This window comes from Mus pahari, chromosome 4 (assembly GCF_900095145.1).
Source record: "Mus pahari chromosome 4, PAHARI_EIJ_v1.1, whole genome shotgun sequence".
In the NCBI taxonomy this organism is placed as follows: Eukaryota; Metazoa; Chordata; class Mammalia; order Rodentia; family Muridae; genus Mus; species Mus pahari.
In genome coordinates, this window is record NC_034593.1 from 78,150,123 (window position 1) to 78,162,847 (window position 12,725).

Sequence of the window (12,725 nt, forward strand, 5' to 3'; positions counted from 1 at the left end):
GAAGAGGTTAGTTAGTCTGGAGGCCAAGATTTTGGTAAGAGTATGTAGCATCTGCTCCTGTGTCTACCTTTTTTTTTTTTTTTTTTTAGTTTAATATTATCCATAAATACCTTAATTATGGCTTCTGATTATCTATAAATATTTACCAGAATATCTATATTTTAACAATCTTTAGGATTTTTGTTGTATTTTTTGGAGCAGCTCTATCTCTGTTAAATGTTTAGTTAAGTTTTGAACAATGTTGCTTGTCCTATCAGACTTTAATTTTCTACTTGCTCTCTAGGACAGTTTTTTTCTTGGCTGACAGGAAACACACAGCTCCTGTTGTTTCTGTTGGGCCTTGAATAAGGGCCCTTAGGCAGCATTCTGACAGTAATTGCCTCAAATATCTCTGGATGATCTACATTCATAAGCCCTGGGTCTGCTCTTTTGATATATTTTACATATCCCAGGAAACTTTTCCCCTAGATCATTATTATAGAAAATATTATCCTTAGAAACTGTTTGCTTACAGTTTTTTAAAAAAGATTTTATATGTAAGTACACTGACATATCTTTAGACACATCAGAAGAGGGTGTCATATCTCACTACAGATGGTTGTGAGTCACCATGTGGTTGCTGGGATTTGAACTCAGGACCTTCGGAAGAGCAGACAGTGCTCCTACCCACTGAACCATCTCACTAGCCCCCTTGCTTACAGTTTTTTAGGAAACTTCTTCCTGGTCTTTCACAGCCAAAGCACTGGACATTCTGAGCACTCGACCCTTTTGCAATTGCCTTTCCAATCACAACTGAAAGTCATAAGCATTTGATTCAATATCTGGTAGTTTTAATCCATTCATAAGTAAATATGGCTCTGGCCTTTAAAGATCTAATAGCCTTTTTATATTTAGTATTAGCATTTTCAAAGTGTAAAGATTCAGTTAAATTTTCTCTAGCATCTGAATCTGATATTGTTCTATTTTCCCCTGAATTAATTTGAGAAAATTCTCTTTATTTTGATTTTTAAAATCTTCTAATCTCTGTTCTATTGCCTGTAGCTCTGCATTCCGTCTTTCAGTCCACTGCTTATCTAAGTCTGCTTTATTGTCATCTTTCTAAAAGAGGACATATAAAATGGCAATCACTACTAAATATATAATTATTTCTATGCTGGTAATTGTAATAAAACCAAGTGAGGTCCAAATGCTTTCTTCTACAGTGTTTTCCAGTTTTTAATATGGAAAATATTTTCTTTTTAAATCTCTAACTCTCCTTTTTATGGAGACTTGTGTTTTTCTCTCCTTTCTTTGGAGACTTTATTTAATATTTCTCCCTGTGACTTTCTGTATTCAGTTTCCTTTCTTCCAAGTTTAAGCATAATTTTAAATAGTTTTTATCTGATCAGAAGTTTGACTGTACTTGGATCTCTTCTGTGCGTTGTGTGCTTTCCTCTGCAGTTCAGCTCAGACCTCTCTCGCTGTGACTGGCCCAGGCCCTGTCTTTTCCTTCACAGGAAGAGTCCGCATTTCCACTTGATGCATTTCATCCACAGGCACCAGTTGGCAGCTCTGAGAAGTTTCTGGGCCTGCAGCAGCAAGCTGGCGTACATTCCACACACTACCCTCTGCTCACAGCCCTCGGCTTAAGTGCCAGGCAGCCAGCCATGCTGCACCGAGGAGGGGTCTGTTAAAGGAGCTGCAAGCACCAGGCCTGCCTGAGAAACTACAGTTGCCAAAAAAAAAAAACCATTTTTCCTCAACCTGGAACTTTTCAGGCTCTAAGCCTAGTTCTTTCTAAGTTTGGATTTCTGTGTAAGTTCTGCACCCCCTTTGCTCCCAAATAATTGCTAGGCATAGCCCATTTTAGCTCCCACATAATTGACACAGAGACCTTATTCTTATTAAAGGGCCACAGGCACCAAGCTGGGCAGGTTCTGAGCTAGTCTAACATGTGGCTGCCTACTGCCCAACCACATGTCCCGTTACTTGCCACCTGGTCTTGTCCTGGATCGCTCTGATCCACGTATCTTCATGGCTGCTTTCTCTTCTCTCTCTTTCCTCTCTAGCCCCATGGGACCCTCACTGGGCTCCAGTGTCCCACCTCCTTTGTCCTCTCCTGCCCAGCCATAAGCTGATCAGCTAGCTCTTTATTAAGTAATTAGAGACGACGGAAAACAGTTTTTACACAGTATGGAGACCTGAGAAACTTGACTGTGTCAGCCTCCAGACTGCAAACAGACGTCTGGGCATAGACATCAACATCTGAATACACAGTGCACAAGACCAAACCCCAACAGTTAGGGGGTGTTCTGGGTGCTGTGGATACGTTACACTGGACATTCTGTTGGAAGCGAGTGTCAACAAGCAAGTAAAAAATTACCAGCTAAAATGCAAAGACCTAGATTCATAACTGTTTCGGAAAAGGCAAGAAAGACGTGACGGAATAAAGGAAACATAAGAGACAAGTAGGGAAGGACAGTAACCACCAAGGAGAAAATACTTCAATGATGGAGACTCTAAGGCCACATACTGGTGTAGTGCTCTCAGTGCTCCGCATGCTTTTGGCTAAGCTTGGCACTGCAGAATGCCAGCTCCAGTTTATTTTATGTTTCACATTTTTTTATTTTTCTTGTGTATAAGGAGAAAAGGTGTGTGTGCCGTGGAACAAGACTGGAGGTCAGAGAACCACTAGTGGTAGTCCATTTCCTCTACTACCATATCAGTTCTGGGGGTTAAACTCATATCATCAGGCTTGTCAGATAGGACAGGGTTAAACTCATATCATCAGGCTTGTCAGAAAGGATGTTTGTGTGCTGAGCCATCTCACTGCCTTGTCAGCCCTGCTTTTTAGATACACAAGGAGGCTTAGAAAGCCTTAACAACTTGCTTAGTGTCCTTGAGCTAAAAAGTGATGGCGTTGAGGATTATTTTTTCTTTTTAATTCAGTGCTTAGCAAGCCCTGTGAGAACTAGTATTGTTTTCCTACACTCTTAGCAAGGCTTAGGTAGCAAGCAATTGTAAATCTTGTGAGGGAACAAGGCTTCTGTGTTGTTGGACAGTGGAAAAGTTGGCCTCTCGGAATCAAGTCTCCTGAGTTGCTCCATATCTTCCAGCTAAAATCCCCTTGCCTTACAAGCTGAGGTTTGTAGTTGCCACCCAGGAAGAGGGGGACCCTGCAGTTGTCTTCAGGTTGGTTTATGATGAGGAATGAGTAGTACTCTGGGGCCTAGTAAATGTCAGAGGGGTTGAAAACAATCTCAGAAATGGCCTGGCTCTCTATCACCGAACAGTGTCTTTATCTGCTTAAGGCTTATCTTCATATGTAGTATACTTTAGTAGCTAAGACTGTGTAGTAAGTAAATGATTAGTAAAATATTACTGAAAAATATCTTTTTCTTGTTCTTTGGCAATTTCAGAAGTATATACAATGCATCTTGATTGTACCCACCCCTCGGATCCCCTTCCCATTCCCTCTGGACAGCTCTTCCAACATGCCCCCTCCCAGCTTACTTTTTATAACCACTGTGTCCGGTTAATACTGCAGGCGACATGTTGACTCATCTTACGCAGTGCAGATAACCATAGCTGCAGGAGGTTTATGAGTGCAGCAGCCACGCTGTATCCAGAAGACAACATTACATTCTTTGTGCCGCATCTTTTGCAATATTTCCTGAGCTTTTGGGTGGGGAGGGATGATACCGATGTCCTGTTCAGGGACATCCAGCAGTCATTTATTCTCAGCAGTTCGGCCAGTCTTGAGTCTCTGCATTAACTGTTGCTAGCTGCTGAAAGAAGCTGCTGACCAAGGTTGAAAGCAGCACTGTCTATAAACATAAGTATTTAGAAGGCAGTTTGATGACATGTCCATTTATAAAAACAGCTCTCTCGGATTCCACCCTAGGGTCTACGACTTCCCAAACCATGGACTTTTGACCAGGCTTGTGTACCAGACATGAGTTTCCTCCTGTGGAGTAAACCTCAGAGCCATTCAGAAGACAGTTGGTTGTCCTCGTAACCTTCCTGTCAGCATTGCACTAGTGACTACGTCTTGTGTGGCAAGTTGGTGGTGTAGAATTCAAGATCTACTTGTCGGTAATGTCACTGATGGCATTTCTCCTTGAGGCAGCCTGACTAGACCCTTCCAGCATTGTGAAAGCTAGTAAGCAGGGGGAAGGTTTTCAGATCAATTCTAGGTTGATTTCTCCGTGTCTTCAGCTCTAATGTCTTAGCACACAGCTATAGTGGTCAACCAAGAACAGTGATAGTAGACTGCAAGGTGGGAAGGGGTGTTGTAGGGACATATCCCACAACTGTCACTGAGATTTTCATTCTATAACCCATGTCTTTTTAGGAGAAATCTTATCCACATGTACAGCTTTTTATCCTTTAATTATACTTTTTAATTAGCTTATAAAGTAGTGGATTTCTGTGAGGTTTTTAGACTACCTAGTTTTGATTAACCCACCATTAACCTCTCCCTCCTATCTCCTCATTCCAGTTCCTCCTTAAGCCTTTACCCTCCGATATTTCTCTTCCTTCTAATTCCCTATCACAGGTTCTTCTGCTCCCTCACTCCTTGAGGCTTCCCCCCATACCTCCTTCCCTCCTGATCTCTACTGATACTCCAAATTGAACATACAAATCTAAAAATTTGAAACTAGGATCCACATATGGAAAAACACATGGCAGTTGCCTTTCTGGGCCTGAGTCACCTGACTTAATATAATGTTTCCAGTTCCATCCATTTTCCTGTAAAAAATTCATAATTTCATTTTTTCTTTGCATTTGAATAAAATTTGTATATATACCACATTTCATTATCCATCATTAGTTGATGGACCTCTAGTCTGACTCCATTCTAGCTGTTGTGATTAGAGCAGTAATGCACAACTCTTTGTAAGAGGGTGTGGAGTCCTTTGGGTGTACCCGAAGGAATGATAGAGCTAGGTTGTTGGTAGTTGTGTTTTTAGCTTTTTAGAGATATCTCCACACTGACTTCCATGGTGGCAGTCATGTCTGGTTTTGCATCAACTTGACACAAGCTAGAGAGGAAGGAGCTGCAGTTGAGGAAATGTCTCTGTGAGATCCAGCTGTAAGGCATTTTCTCAATTAGTGATCAAGGGGGGAGGTCCCCTTGTGGGTGGTGCCATCTCTGGGCTGGTAGTCTTGGGTTTATAAGAGAGCAGGCTGAGCAAGCCAGGGGAAGCAAACCAGTAAAGAACATCTCTCCATGGCCTCTGCATCAGCTCTTGCTTTTTGACCTGCTTGAGTTCCAGTCCCAACTTCCTTTAGTGATGAACAGCAATGTGGAAATGTAAGCTGAATAAACCCTTTCCTCCCCAACTCCTTCTTGGTCATGATGTTGTGCAGGAATAGAAACCCTGACTAAGACACACCACTTAGTAAAATACCTGACAGTAAGAGCCCAATAGCTGTCAGTTTTTATTATACCATCCTTACCTCATCTGATAGTCTGCAGCTAAAATCTGCTCCCAGGATGGTGGAGCTTTGGTTGTTGTTCACCTTATCCATTGCTGCATATCCAACTGCCCCAACAGGAACTTTGAGTAATATTACTCATTTACTTTGCTTATTTTTCTCAGAGTTGATTAGACTGAGCTGAGCAGTTGCTCTCAGTTAGAGTCTGCTACAGCTGACTATGCAGGGATAGAGTAGGGCTTCAAATATGACTGTGGCCCCTGTGCTGACATCAGGACTCCAAAAGCTAGGCCTCGAAACAGCTAGAGCTCCTTAGGCATCTCTTTTCTCCATCTACAAACTCTCTGTAGAGTCTCTACATTTCCCTTCTACTTGGTGCTAGACTCCATTCATCGTGACTTGAGGTTTTTCTGAGCAAGCACTCCCAGAACATATGCAGAGCCTCAGGCATCTGCTAGCTGGAGTTACTTGCTTGCTCGGAATTAGGGAGGACATGGGATATAAGCTGTTAGATAGGTAAGTATGGAGGTAGGTAGGTAAAAGAAAAAGTTCAGTTCATTGACAATTGGGACTATCTAAGTGATATATTTTGATCACTCCTCCCCTTCTTACCCTTTCTGATCCCCTTTCTACTTCCTTTAAACCCCTCCTACTTTCATGTCTTTGTTGTTGTTTTGGTTTATTGTGACTCTGTGTGTTTAATTAGGGTTGCTTTGCACAAGCTTTGGAGGGGGAGCATAGACAACTACCAGTGGCTACCCCACTGAAGACAATGACTTATCTCCCCCACCAGCAACTATTACCTGCTCAAGGGGGATTAGGCTTTCTGATCCCCTCCTTCATCCATAATGGAATTCTGATGGGCTTAATCCTGTGTGGGTCCTGTGCAGGCAGCTAGCTGCCGTATACTGTGAGTTCACGAGTGCAGAGGTCACACTGTGTCCAGAAGTGTTTTACAGAGCTGCTCTTCATCATCCTGTTCTTCTGTACATCATCCTGCTCTGACATCCTTCCCTTCCCCTCTTCCCCATGTTCCTGGGAGGGCTGATGTAGGTACCACTTTAAGGCTGAAACTCAGCTTCTTGATGAGGACAGCAAGGCTATAGACAGTCATTTGGCTCTTTCATCATTAATTTGGTTTTTTGTCTCTCCTCTCCTTCAAATGCTAGTTCAGAATTAAAAAAAAAAAAAAAAATCACTAATGGGGGCAGTTAAGCACTGACTGCTCTTCCAGAGGGTTGGAGTTTAGTTCCCATCACCTGCATGACAGCTCACAACTGTCTGTAACTCCAAGATCTGACACCCTCACATGACATACAGGCAAGCAAAAGGACAATACACATAAAATAAATAAGTATTTACTGGTGACGTCTTACTGAATTAGCTTACGGTGATTTGGGTTTCTTCTTAGAGATCTCTCCCACATAGGCCCTGGTTGACTCTCACATGACATCTGATTGTTTATTTGTATGCCTCTTTTTTGCAAATTCTTTTAGAGTATCTGCCACTGGACCTTATATTCTTTTTTCTCTTTTTAAGATTTATTATTTTTATTTTATGTGTATCGTGTTTTACCTGCATGTCTGTCTGTGTGCCATTTGAGTTCCTAGTGCCAGCAGAGGCCAGCAGAGGGCATTGGATCCTCTGGAGCTGGACTTACAAGCAGTTTTTATCAACCATAAGTGTGCTATGAATGGACCCCAGACCCTCTCTCTGCAAGAACAGGTAGTGCTCTTAACTGCTGAGCCGTCTTCCGAGCCCCAGGCTCTGTGTTCAAGCACTGACAGCTGCCTGAAGTAGATGCTGAAATTTCTAGTTGTTTTTTCTAGGAACTTCAGTGTTAACAACTTTGTCTTGGTTAAAACTTTTCATAGATCTTCAGACTGACCCCTTACTCTAGTACAATCAGTCCTGCACACTGAGGAAGTCTATATATCACACTCCTTTGTTCTCCCAAATAGTATTCTCCCATAAAGACATCTGCAGGTAGAGAGAAATCTATTTGCCTAGTACTTGCTGATTTTGGAAAGTGCTTTAGCAATCTTTCTGATAAATGTTTTATTTGTTGGTTGGCTTTTTGAAATAGGTCTTACTCACTGTGTAGCCCAAGCCGTCCTAAGTCACTGTGTAGTCAAGGCTGACCTCAGTCTTTCATCAGACTTGAGTACTGTGATTACAAGCATGAGCCCCCATAGCCAGCTGCCAGTTCTTATTAAGTTCTTACTAAGCTAGAGAGTGTGTATAAGCACTAAAGCTTGTCACTACCTAGAATGAACTCAGTGCTCAGACTCTAAGGAGTCAGAGGAAGGTATCTGGTTTCCCTTCCAGTTTGGTGGTGTTCTTACCCAGAACTTGGAAGAGTCCCCAAAGAACTGTTCTCAGGAATCTTTCTGCTACCATCCAGTCTTAAGTGAAGAACCTCTTTCCTCCACAGTTGTAGCACTCACTCCTCTATGATGATCTGAGCCTCTGAGCTTTGTCTCCTTCTGTGATCTTTTCTGTGCTGCTCTGATATTTATATCAAAGATTGTGTGGCTTGGGTTGAGCAGAGTACTAAGTACAAGACTGATAATATCTCCATCAGTGATGGCTCTGCCTCCAGATTGGAGCTCCCACCTGTGGGGTTTCTTTGGGGAGGGTCTGGTGCATTTAGTTTCTGTTGGTGATTGGATGATTGGTGTGTTTTACTAGAGTGTGGACTCTTGGTACCTTTTATTAGGGTGCTGTTGCCAGAACCAGGATGTAACCCAGGCAAAGAGTAAGACCCCACTTGATAATCATTGCAGTACCATTTACCATGTGGCACCTTTATTGTTCAAAGCAATCTCCATCTACTACTGTACTTTATTGTCACTGTCTACTTAGGAGGAGGAGCTTAGGGGTACAGACTGAAGGATTGCTTTCCAGGTGACCTTGGTTTCTATTTCCTTCTCTCCTTGGCTACACAGGGCACTATTTTTGGCAACTCTTTTAGAGTAGCCTCCCTTTGGATACAAGCCTGTCCTCCCTTGAATGCCTTCCCTCCATGCTCATGATTAATTGGGGAGCTACTTTCTGTGTGGTCACCTAGTCTGTCCTCCACCTCTTGGAGGGCTTTTTATATGCAAGCCCTCCTTTATATGGTTAGAAAGTGAGTTAACCAGGGCAAGATTACCAACTCTGAGGCTAGAAACTCTTGTCAGAAAGATGCAAGGAAGTGGGGTTGCAGAAGGGATAAGATAACGCCTGCTGGAGTCGGTGGTCCTTTTCCTGGACCAGCCTTCTGTACCATCTGCAACACCCGGCATCTCCCTGGCATCTGCTCTGGCCCTGCTGTGTATTCCTTACTCTTCTGCCTGCTGTAGGGAAGGTAATGGAGGTAAGTGATCCCTGCACTTGACTAGCATACAGACCAGTTGGGAAGCAGAAGGCCTTAGAGCGTAGAAGAATGCAGTGCTTTCTGAGCGGACAGGTTAAAGGCCTTGGCCCTCACCAGGAATGTGAGGGATTTGGTGAAGATAAAGAGCCTCCTCTCCTTTCCTATTTGACTTTGAAGTCATACTTGGCAGTTAATGGCTCCAAATAGAAATGTTTATTGGTCCTAAGTTGATGCGCTGAGACTGTACTTGAGGGAGGTCGTAGGGATTAAATACTGATAATTACATGCTTAAGCTAATGTATATGGTCAAAAAATATGAAAAGAGCAGTCATGCAGGATGCCAGAAGAATGACATCTGACACATCTTCTCAAAAGTTCTCTCTTGCTAGGAATAGACAAGGGTCATGGGCCTAATTACTGAACTAATAATCTCTATTTAACTATGCCACAGACACATAAAGGAGTCCATTTTTGTTTCCTTCTCCTGTGCATTCAACCTTCAATATTATTGGTCAGAGACGAAATACCTAAATTAAAATGTAAAATACTTATTAGGAGGCTGAGCACCTTCTGTAATAACAATTCTGAAATTTTGGTTTCTTTCAAGCACACACACACACACACACACACACACACACACATTATAAGAATATGTCTTTATTTTAATCCCAGGTGTGGGATATGGGGCTGCTTCAGACTGTGCACAGCAGCTGACTATGATTTGCCTCATACTCTAGCAGGGGTGTGATTTTGCCAGCTGCAGATAGATTCTGCAATTATTTGATGTTTGGAATTCTGGGGACTTTTCAGAGGGTTTATAAATGTTAGGGCCACAACAGGTGGGGTGACTTGTTCTTGGTTGCTGTTGGTCGAGGTTTGTTAAGTAGTCATGTGCAAAGAAGAAACAACAAGAAGAAATTAGATATTCTGGTGGTAAAGATTAAACTTGTCCCAAAGAACTCAATGCCCCTGATCAACAGGAAGCAGTCTAATGATGACGCTGCCCTCTTCCTGACCCCTGACTTTATTCAGGGATCTCTCTCCTTTCTCCTCTATCCTTTTTCCTCTCCTATCTAGTATTAGGGGGTTAAAAGGGTAGAAGAAAAGGAGTGGAGAAGAGTGGGGGAAAAAAAGAATCCACAAAATAGCCAAAGGCAGCTACAACCTCCCATATCTATGACACTTTTTTTTGAGGATCAGTAAATTGGTTGGTTTAATTGCTACTTCATTTAACCTTCATGACGTCAGAGTCCACAGCCATTTATTTTGAGTTATAATAATCCCTTATGTTTGTGCAATACTTTGCAGTTTTAGAGTTGAGGGGTTTTTTTGTTTGTTTTTGTTTTTGTTTTTCTTAAACATAGGGTTTTTTTGTTTTTTGTTTTTTGTTTTAATAAAAACGGCCTTAGTAAGATATCATTGTACGATGAAATTCACCCCTGGGGGTGTGCAGTTATCATTGTTACCTAATTGCAGACATATTCATCACCCCCAAAAGAAACCTGTTGGCTATTAGCAGTCACCCACCATACACTTACACAGACCCAACCACTAGCCTACCTTTTGTTTCTGTGATTTACCTAGTTAAACATTTCACATAGAAAGAATCACACAATATATTATTTAGCATAGTATTTTGAAGGTTCATTCTTTGTATTGCCAATTAATATATTGTTGTATACTTAATACTACCTTTTGTTTTCATCCATTTGTTGGTTGGGCGTATTTGGAAACTATGTGTTGTAAGTAATATTGCTGTGAGTATTTAAGCACAACTTTTTGGAGTTGTGTTTTTATCTCTCTTGGGTACACACCTTTGATGGAAATTGCTGTATCATATGGTAGCTCTATATTTAGCATTTTGAAGTACTGTCCACTGTTTTTCAGGATTGGAGAGATAGTTCAGTAAGTAAAGTACTTAATGTGCAAATGTGAGGACTGGGACTCAAGTCCCTGGAACCCAGGTAAAACTGGGAGTGTGCAGCAGCTGCCTCACTTGTGAAGCATGGGGTTTTGGGATAGAGAGCTCTAGGTTCCATGAGAGACCTTGCCTCAACACAGAAGGTAGTGTGCATTCCAGAGAGACCTGAAGTTACCCTCAGGACTTCACCCAAAAGTGCTCTTACATACATAACACATACACTCACACTCACACACACCCTCTCCAAAACATGTTTTCAAAAGTGGTACCAGCTTACGACGTTCTATCAGCAGTCTATGAGGCTCCGCCTCCCCAGCACCTGTCTGAGGGCTTTTTCTGCAGTCATTCCCTGTATGTACTGGGATATCTGTTAATGGTGTTGATATCTTTTCATGTGCTTATTGGTCCTCTGTATGTTTTTTATTCAAGTCATTTGTCTTTTGTTTTTATTTTGAGACCACATCTTTCTGTGAGTACCTAGCTGGCTTTGACCAAGCTGATTTCAAACTTAGAGTGATTCTTCAGCCTTTGCCTCCGGGATGCTAGGATTCCAGCTAGGATTCCACTTAGCTCTCTGTGAATTGTGTATCCTTTTATTGTTGACTGGTAAGAGTTAGTGATGTTCCTGAGCTTTTGATGTCAGACCTAAAGCCATTGCCCAACTTGCAGTATTTCTTCTAGAAGCTTTATAGTTTTAGCTCTCTTCTAGTTTTGTTTCCATTGTTGTAATAAAGACCATGACTAAAAGAAACTTGGGGAGGAAGAGTTTATTTCATCTTACACTTCCAGAAAACAGTCCTTCACTGAGGAAAGTCAGTGGGAGCTGAAGCACAAACCGTTGAGGAACACGGCTCACTGGCTTGCTCCTCCTGGCTTGTTCAGCCTGCTCTCTTCTCTACCACAGGGCCTCCTGCCCACAGTAATACCATCCACAGTGGGTTGGGCCCTCTCACATCAGTCATTGATCAAGAAAACGTCCCTCAAACTTACCTGTAGGCCAATGTGATGGAGGCATTTTCTTGATTAAGTTCCTTCTTCAAAGATTAATTTTTTAAAAAAAAAAAAAAAAGAAAGAAAGAAAGTAGTCAGGACAAGCATTTACAGTCTGTGGATTACATGGAGTGAGTTTTGTACCCAGGAGGAGGTAGAACTCTAGCCTCATATTTTTATATATGCATATTTGCTTGTTCTCTCATTATTTGGTGAGAAGGACACCAAATGGTCTTAGCAGCCTTGTTGTTGGGGCTAGACAATGGCTCAGGAGCTAAGAGTGTATCTTGCTCTTCCAGAGGGCCTACGTTCAGTTGCCAGCACCCACATCAGGTGACTGATAATTGTTCCTAACTCCAGCTCCAGGAATTCTGTGACCTCTTCTGGACCCCACACACTTTGACTCACACATGCACATACCCAAACAAATGTACACATAAGTTAGAAAATAAAATGTCTCTTTTTTTGTTTGTTTGTTTTGTTTTTGTTTTTGTTTTTTTCGAGACAGGGTTTTTCCGTACAGCTCTGGCTGTCCTGGAACTCACTTTATAGACCAGGCTGCCCTCTAACTCAGAAATCCGCCTGCCTCTGCTTCCCGAGTGCTGGGATCAAAGGCGTGCGCCACCATGCCCGACAGCAAAATGTCTCTTAAAAAAACGAAAATTACTGGAACTGGCCATGATGTTTTCTAGGAGTTTTGATATATTGTGATGGATGGTAGAGTGAGAGATTGACAGCAACAGAGGTGTGGGTACTGGAAGTTGGTATTGTACCCTGCAACTCTGCCCAGCTCATTAGTTTATAGGCTTTTCTTTCTCTTCTTCTCCTCTTCCTCTTCTTCCTCTTTCTCTTCCTCCTCTTCCTCATCCTCCTTCTTTTTCTTCTTTTAGAATCCTTGGGTTTTCTAAATGCAAGATTATGTCACCTGTGCAGAGTCAAATCTTCTCCTTCTTTCTAGTCTGGGTGGCTTTCGTTGCACCTTCTTGTCTTGTTGCCCGACTAGACTTTTCCTTCTTTCTAGTCTGGGTGGCTTTC

At 42.1% G+C, this 12,725-nt stretch overlaps 1 protein-coding gene across 14 annotated transcripts in view; it reads left to right on the top strand.

Annotated features, from left to right (window-relative positions):
- The window catches only part of Arhgef11 (Rho guanine nucleotide exchange factor 11), a 121,182-nt gene that overhangs the window by 14,047 nt on the left and 94,410 nt on the right, over window positions 1-12,725 (top strand). Inside the window, exon 2 of one of the 14 annotated variants that reach the window (XM_029537754.1) lies at window positions 3,884-4,074. The exons of the other annotated variants lie outside the window; for them this stretch is intronic. The gene's annotated coding sequence lies outside the window, so the exon portion shown is untranslated. The remainder of the gene's footprint in view (window positions 1-3,883; window positions 4,075-12,725) is intronic. 14 annotated transcript variants of the gene reach the window in all.